The sequence below is a fragment of the Dasypus novemcinctus genome, chromosome 13 (genome assembly GCF_030445035.2).
Source record: "Dasypus novemcinctus isolate mDasNov1 chromosome 13, mDasNov1.1.hap2, whole genome shotgun sequence".
Lineage (NCBI taxonomy): Eukaryota > Metazoa > Chordata > Mammalia > Cingulata > Dasypodidae > Dasypus > Dasypus novemcinctus.
This window is the reverse complement of record NC_080685.1, coordinates 37,701,607-37,710,838: the sequence shown is the minus strand read 5'-3', so window position 1 is coordinate 37,710,838 and position 9,232 is coordinate 37,701,607.

Here is a 9,232-nt window from a genome sequence, read left to right as displayed (position 1 = left end):
CATGGATACCGGATGCAATCCTCCTGCTTTCAGTTGTCGGCACTCTAGTCTCCATGGTGTGGTGGTTGGCATTCTTCAACTCCATGTTAGCTGAGTGGGGTAAGTCCAATAAATCAGAGTATAGGAGTTGAAGTCTGTTGAGGCTCAGGGCCTGGCTATCATATTGTCAGTCCAGAGATTCAAATCCCCTAGATATATCTTAAACCCCAGCACCTACTACAATTCCAGTAAAGTAGCATGAAAGTCTTGAGAAAAGAGATCCCATCTGAGTCCAGTTCCATTACACAGAAACACCAGCTCCAAAGAAGGGCCAACTGACATGACAGTGAACCCCATTTGCCATGACCATAGAACCCGTGGGTCTCTTTAGCCCTCAAAAGAACCAATACCTCGGGTTGTATCTACTTTATCTGTCTCCGAGACTCTGCTCAGGTGTGCATAAGGGCAATCCTTCTGACAACCTCCAGACTCTTTTTTAGAGACTCATAGCCATATAAACTCATTTCTCCTTTCCATTTCCCCCTTACATTAGGTCAAACAGCATTTTAAACTCCTGTTATTATATGTAGACAGGGATATTCTGCTGGTCCGCGTTGAACCTTTAATTCAAGGTCATTTTCTAGTTGCATCATCAGCTGGTATTTGGTAGTGATCCCTCGGTGCCAGGGCAGCTCATCCCCAGGTGTCACATCCCACGCTGGGGGGAATGCACTGCATCTACATGCTGAGTTTGGCTTCGAGACTGGCCACATTTGAGTAACATGGAGGCTGTCAGGAGGGAACTCTTAGGCACAGTGCTGCTCTAGGTCTTGTTCTTATTTCAGGTGTATAGGCTCACAAGCATAGTCATTAGTATCAGGGGCTCACTGTTGGACCCTCATTCCTTCCTGGTCCTTACCATTGCACCTGGGGGACTGCCGCTGCTCCCCTAGGGACCACGACAGAGCAGCCCCGGCCAGGAACCCAGTACCCCCCCCAGCTGTTGTTTTTAATTGTTTCCACTATGAGTATATCCAAACATTACCATGCACCCTGGACATATGCCCTGTATAACTCCCTGTCAACCATATATCGCCTGTCAATAACATCCCATACCAGTATTCCTCCGCTGCCATTGTTGAACCACTCTGTGAGCCAAAACTTCCAGAAAAGTGAAGCCCAATATAATGCCAGGTTCCCTTACTAGTAAAATGGAATATAGCGATGAGTTTAAAGGTTAGATCTAGAATACGTATTGATTTGGAAAAATTCTACATCCTATCTTTTTCTTTTCTTTTTTCCTGATTATTGAGCTTCTCTTCACAAGAGCCTTAGATCACAGTAATTCATATATACAACATACAGTACTCCCACACATCCACCATAAAACCTTTTCCCTTCCACAGCGATAATCTTATAACTTATTCATATCATATTTACTCAAACTGATGTACAGACTCTGAGACAATAGCTTTCAAACAAGGTGACATCTGTGCTTACATTGTGGTCCATACTTTAGGATATAGTTTTCTAAATTTTTAGTTATCCTATGTTTTACATTATGGTTTACATTATTAGTCTGTCATCCCCTATATGTTTTTGGTGTAATATTACATGTTTTATATCCATCCTTGTGTACTCTGCGAAACTCCTCTCTTGCCCCCACATTTACCTTGGTTCCATCCATTCAACATCCATTTTCCCCTCCCCTTGGGGCCCACAGCGACAGCCAATCTCCATTTCCCGAGGAGCCACGTCCAGAGATACTTGCAACAGTGTTCAGGGCCTGACTTGCTCAACTGCCCTAATGCCCTGGGAGCCACCCTTTCTCTCGAGAGATACAGTTCCCTCTATTTGATGGCATTAGTCTTCCCCAGGATGTGGGTCCACCCCCACTCTCACTACTTGGGTCTCTACCCAATGGTACAACCCACTCTGGCAAAATGAGCATTCAGACATTCCCCAGGAGTCCTTCCCGCGTCAGACCATCCCCTCCGAGCATCCTAAACAGGTAACCCTCCTAATTATATTTTGATACGATTTTCTCAGCATTTTACTCTCAACCAACACCTGACACTCTCCTATGTTCGTATGTTGCCCCTCTCTCCCCCCAATTTTTTGGGCAATATTACCCACCCGCCCATCCCCAGCCCCCCTCAAACCTGCAAAGCCCCACCCAAAGGCAACCCCTTGCCCCCATTTTATCTCTTCTTTGTGCTCATACTTACCGCCAGCTCATCATAGATTCCACCCCTGCAGACATCGGCTCACATCCTTCCTCCACCCCCCGATTTCCTGTAAGCCTATCTTCCAGTCTCTAGCTCTCTGAGGCAGCTTGCTAATTTCATATCATTGAGGTCATGTAGTATTTGTCCTTCAATGCCTGGGTTGCTTCACTCAACATAAGGTTCTCAAGATTCATCCATGTTATCACGTGTGTTTGTAGTGTATTTGTTCTTACAGCCGAGTAGTATTCCATTGTATGTATATACCACATTTTATTGATCCACTCATCTGTTGATGGGCATTTGGGTTGATTCCAACTTTTGGCGATAGTGAACAATGCTGCTATGAACATTGGTGTACATATATCGGTTTGTGTCCTTGTTTTCAGTTCTGCTGGGTATATACCCAGCAGTGGTATTGCTGGGTCATATGGCAAATCTATAGCTAGTTTTTTGAGAAACCACCAAACTGTCCTCCAGAATGGTTGGATCCTTCTGCATTCCCACCAGCAGGATCCACTGGATTTTTAAGTGTGTTTAGTTTCTGGGTATTTGTGAATCTTCCAATTCTCTGTTATTGATTTCTAGCTTCATTCCATTGTGGTAGAAGATACATTGTATCATTTCAATATTTTTTATTTTATTGAGATTGTTTTGTGACTTAACATATCATCTATCCTGGAGAATGATCCAGGTGTACTAGAGAATAAGCATTCTGCTGCTATGGGGTGAAGTATACTACGCACATCTCTTAGGATAGTTGGTATAGAATAGTACTGAAGTCTTCTCATCTTTTAATAGTTTACTGGGTATTGGATTTCCTCTTCTGTGAAAGAGCTGTCTCCTCTTGGCTCAGTTTTTAACTGAATTATTTTTCTTTTCGCTTTTTATTTCTAGATATACATATGTAGATCCTATAGAATAATACAAGTGTATGCACTACAAACATCTTCTCCAAATCTATGAAATCTTTTTCATGGAATTTTGTTTTGTTTTGTTTTAATGTAGTTACATTTATCAATGTTTTCTTTTTTATGTCTTGGCACAGGGTAGGTACAATATGCTACCATTTTTATGAGAGATAGGTAGGGGAAGAAGATACAATTCTATTTTATGTATATATAAAGAAACTTTGAAAGGATACATAAGAAACTCTTAACTGAATATTTGGGGTAGAAGGCAGTGGTGCTGTACAGAATTGTATAGGAACAAAACTTAGTAGATTAGAGACAAATTACGATCTACTTCAGAACAAATAAATGAAGTCATAGCAAAATCTATTGACAAATGGACATGATGAGTACTGTTCTGGTAGAAAATTACTTGAGTTTTATCAATTGTTGCAGATTTTATGGTCAGAATTAGAGAAGAAGGTCTGCCAGCTGTCCTTATGTTCTCAGGACATCATCAGGAACTTCCTATAAGTTGTCCCATAGGTCTGAAACTCAAGAGAAAGGTGAGGGAAGCAAATGCGGCTCAAGTGATTGGGCTTCCATCTACCTCTTATTAAAGGCATGCCCACGCAGCAACCCAGTGTCCACATGATGAGGCAAGTGCCTGTGCAGCGACCCATGTGGTAAACCATGCAGCAAGACGATGACACAAGAAAAAGAGAGACGAGGGGAGAGGCAAGGCAAGAAGCAACAGAAACAAGGAACTGAGGTGGGGCAAGTGATAGGGAAACTTTCTCCACATTGGAGGTCCCCAGGATCAAATCCCGGTGAATCCTAGAGGAGAAAATGAAAAGAGAAGACAAAAAGAGAAATAGGCACCGAAGATCACACAGGGAATGAACACAGACAGCAAAAACAGCAGCAGGGGTGGGGGGAAAGAAAAAAAAAGAAAGTTTGATTGGTTGTTCCTTTCCATGTTTAATGAAAAACAGAGGTTAATAGCAAGGAGCTGTTTAAATGGGTGGGAATGCTATTTCCTTATGATGGGTTGCTAAAGTCCTACAACAGGTCTCTTCAGAATTTCCAATACCCCTTTCTGGTGTTGCTAATTCATCAGTTAGGTCTGTCCCATCTGGAAGGTGCCTATACAGATGACCAACTCATTTCCAAACTAGATCTACCTACTATTGTAAATTAATAAATTAGCATTTTGACTTATTAACTTACATGTATGACTGACTTGATTCCACCCCCAGAACTTAATCTGCTTTTAAGTAATTGATGAAAATAGAAAGTCTGGAACAGTAGTGATTTTCCAAGGTACCAATATTCAGTGGGTTCCTACCTGAAGCTCCCAGCAGGCCTTCTTGGGCATCTCTTTAGCTATAATATGTGCAATACCAGGAATCCTAGCAAATAAGATTCCCATGTGACTTGTTGAAAATTCAAGGGTAAGTACAATTCTGAGCTGGAAATACTTAATTGGAAATTCTCAAGCAGTAAAAACTGTTTCATCAACTGTTAATAAGTTTTGGCAAGGACTATTTCAGCAGGGACCCCACCCTCAGGAAGAACTATGGCAGCTGAGAAATAGCACGGCTCTGGTACCAGCTATCAGGTATAATTATGAGGGGTTTCCACAAAGTTCCTCCTCTCTTTGGTATTGAACAATTGGTGTAGTACACCAGGTATACAGAAGCAGGGCATATTAGTTGCTCCAATTCTTCCCCCTCTCGCTTTTTATCTTATTTTTAGAGCAAAAGCTTCGTTTATAAATTTTAGTTCAGTTGTCATAGTTGAATCCTAATAAAATAATGCTTACTCAGTTCTCCAGGAAGCCTACTGAAAACTTCCTAAGTTTCACTGATTTCAACATAGCTTCCTCACTAAGGAGAAGGAAGAAGGTATTCCTGGTCAAAAAGTTTTTGTGTCCCACTCTTCCAAGCAGAGGATTTTCCATGGAGCTGAAATAACTTTTTTTTCCAAGGAAACTCTTCCTCATGGCTCCCAACATCCCACTGGGTTAGGTTCCTATTATAATGCCCCATATTCCCTTTACTGCTTAATTGCATTCATCACAATTTGAAATTATGTGATCAATATCTGTCTGAGAACGAAGACCACATCTGTGTTATTTCTTGTCCCTGCATAGTTTCTGGCACATAGAAAGTACTCAACAAATATCTGTTGAATGAATGAGTGAAAAACACTGAACACAGATAAGACAACCACAAGCAACATCAACTACACCATCTTTACGTTTGCAGTGTGATCACAATGATTTTGACAAAGAAATTTAAGATGTCTAAATTATAGATACAAGGCGATTAAAGTTTACATTCATTCTATACCCATAGCCACTAAGAAAATATGGAAGTACACTCAGGATTCTTACCTGGAATTCTCTAAACTTGGCAAAACTGAATTTCTTCTACCTATTAGTTATGTTGACGAGATGTTTCTGTGGGTTATTTATATTGTAAGCTGCTCCTTTAGTTTCTGTGGACTTTAGTGATAAAGTCTCACCTGCCTGGCTCTTTTTGTGCATTATGTCTCATTTGGATTAGTTAAGGAGTCCATTAAAATGTTTTTGTACCAACTCCACACATATGGTCATCTCACAGAGCATCATTTGAGTCTCCTAATATTACATTTTGATACAGATGGTGCAATTCTATAACATTAGCAACAATTACTTTACCAAGCTATAGATTAAATTCATGAACTTTAGATCTCTTAAAATTTTTTTATCTCTTGAATCAAATATCATAGAGTTATATAAGGCGTGTTTGGGCCTTTCAAACTGTCGTGGGTACACAAACTTTTAGGGCCTTGCTACTCAAAGGTCTGCCGAAATGCAGCCTTAGAAATGCTGACTCTCAGGCCATGTCCCAGACTTGGTGAATCAGAATCTGCAGTTTTGTAAGACCCCCAAGTGATTTGCACACAGAAGCACGACTGAAATTTGAGAAGTTCTAGTCTGAGGATCTAATTCGCGAGAGAATGAAAACCACCTGATCATTTCGATCCAGGAAGCAGGCTGCCCGTCATTTAATTCCTCAATATGCTCCAAACCAGAAGTATCAAACGGCTGATCAGTTCTTGAAAATGAAGAAGCAAGGTTAGCTTTCCCTGCTTTCTTTTTAACTGGATTTCATCTTTGAGACCAGAGATGCCATGTCAGGATATAAGTAAATAGGCAGAAGGCAAGAAGTCTCTCAACAACAATTCTCTATTGGAATAAAAACTATCTTGGTAAACTTCACCCTAAAATCACACATTTATCAAAAAGAACAAAACATGAACAGGAAAGGAAAAAAAAAACCCACCAAGCTAAACCACATATCTCCTGACACATTTAAAGCAACTTATGCAAATTTTTGGTCACAGTGTTGATGGATATTGTGATCACCAGACCATCCTCTTCCTCTTGAGTTGTTTTTTATCAGATTTCCAAGCTCAGTTTAAGGGGTCCAGAGAAAATATCACTTTCATTTTAAACCCTGTTTGCTCTGGTGAAGCAGCAGCACGGACTGAGTGTGTCCAAAAGCAAGCAGAAGGGACAGTACACAACAGAAGATACTTTTACACTGTGTTTTTTTTTTTTTGAAAGTGGTCTGTCTTTTAGGATATCTAAGAGTGCAGATCTCTCCTTTTGAGTGGTAACATCAAAACAGTTTATCTATCAAAGCTCAACACACTCCCAAAAGTGTTGGTTTCAGTCTGCATCTTGCCAATAGTACTTACCACCTCTAGGGAACAGTTTACTTTCTTGGGTTGGCTACAACAGATAGCAAAATAATAAAATTTCCCAATTTTACTAGTTAAAGCCCCATTAACTCCTAGAGGGTAGGGCAATGTTTTATTTATTAATATCTCTGTATCTGGTGCCTAGCACACAGAAGTGTTCTTTCAAAACTTCTTGGAATGAAATGAAAGATGTCAAGGCCTTGCCCAGGTTTCCCAACTATAAACTCCTACCTTCTTCCACTATGCAATCCATACTTAAATATGGCATTAGCTATTAAGAGCTGTTAGGATATCTTATCTTCTCTGTCCTTTGACTGTCCTTTATAACAAGGGAAATGGACAAAGTTCTCAGCCTAAAGAAAACCTGGGGGCTGAATAGGAATGACTGTTTCCCAAGATATTTCTACTTGGATGGTCCTTTCCTACCTCTCTAGCATCTTCCATGACCACTTGTGCACTCATGCTGTAATGGTTTTCCACAGGCTGACTCCCCCTGCTCCACTCCTCCACAAATACACACACACAGCCTTCCCAGCAATTGGGAGAACATTTTTACTACGTGCTTGAAATGACAAATAAGAAGCCAGATGCTATTTTAAGCAATAGGCTTTGAGTTTTGTATAAGCCATTAAATAGACCTAAATAAAACAATCTCCAAGAACTGGAACTAAAGATCGTTCTGTCTCCTCACACAGAGCCCCAGCTCCAAGTTCCCTTTCTTGGCTGCATTTTGAAAATGAGATTAGAAAATTACATCTGGACAGTGATGTCAAGAAGTCCCTGGCATGATCTTGACTATTTACCACGCTGAGTCCCTGACTTCAGTGATACACGAAGTACTTCCATGGAAAACATACCCCTTCAGCTAAAAGTTACGAACGCCCTTTGTTACATGACAGATGGCTAGGGTTATTATTTTTGCTTTCAACAAACTCCTAGGAAAAAAACTGTGATCCCACAGATCCAATATCGAGATTTGGTCTTAAATCTATTCATTCCTGGGCCAAAGATGAGAAACACAGGAAGTTAAATACAGACTCTTTAATGGTCCATGAACGGTTAGCTCAGAGAGGGCAGGACTGGATCCAGCATCTTTACTAAGCAAAGCCCTTTAGTATCAGACTGGGAACTGCACAAACAATGAATAATGACATCCAACTAAAAGGTATCTATTATATTTGGCCAGTAGGTGCAAGAATAACTTCAGAAGCATGTTGGGGTGGAAATTTCATTATAAGAAGTCATAATTTGGTCATAGTAGGTCAAAAGTTGAATTTGAGGTGAAGAACTGAAAACTGCACGGGAACTATTCTTTCATAAGTCTGATTACAAAAAGGTCAGATCCATGAGAAAATTTGAGGGAAGTTTTTGGTTTTCATATGAGAAAGATTTGGGTGCAATTTTAAAGGAAGAAGAAGCATGTATATGATCCCTTTCATATGGCCCTATTGTATTGTCAGTGTTTTTTTTTAATTCATCTATTTAGTCTATAGATTATCTTCTGAGTGCCAGCTATATGCAAGGAACTGTTACAGATGCTCAGGATACTTAGGTGAACAAAACAGATAAAGCCCATTCTCTCATGGAATCCGTGTTATCCCTCCTTGATTCTTAAACTCCCTAAATCTCTTGAAGGAGGAGAGCTCCCTGGCCTCCGTGCACAGGGCCCATGCAGACATTAGGGTATTTGGTCTGTCACCTCCTACAGACCCAGTGCTCTTCCAGGTGCTCTTCTCATCTTGGCATGCCCAGAGCCTGAAAAAATATGGGACAGAGGAGGGTCCAACTCCATGCAAGAAAGTTAACTTCTGTTTGTTTGGTTTTGTTTGTTTTTAACTTTAGAAGACCGACTATGTATGTGCCAAGCATTTTGCTGGAAGTCACAGGTCCAGGCAGAGCTGGGAAAGGACGCTGATCTCTTGATATGATCAATTACCAGCACCACAGTACAAACTGAACATTTTTGTTTTAAACTAAATGATTATTGCTAGAATATTCTTTTGTGCAGTGTCTGAAAAGCCAGAAGGATAATGGCAACATATGTATTTAGAAATAAGAGAAATACTTTTTTCTTAATGAAATTTGATGCACTGGTCACAATTCATTGACCAAAATCACCAACTATCTCCTGAGAAGCCATTGTCTACCTGAAACTCCCATGGTGTTTTGTCCTAATGGCCCCGCTCTGATCCCTCACCTGGTTCCCATAGAGATGAGATTGCTCCAGAGGATCTGAGAGTAATTTTTCCTTCTTCCTTTATACTAATGACCACCTCACCCAGGCAGCTGCTCGGTAAGTCTTCACATTCCTATGTTTCTCACTCCTCAGAATCAGGGTTCAGAAGAAACTATTTTTTTTACACTTTCCCCATTTCCCTCCAACAC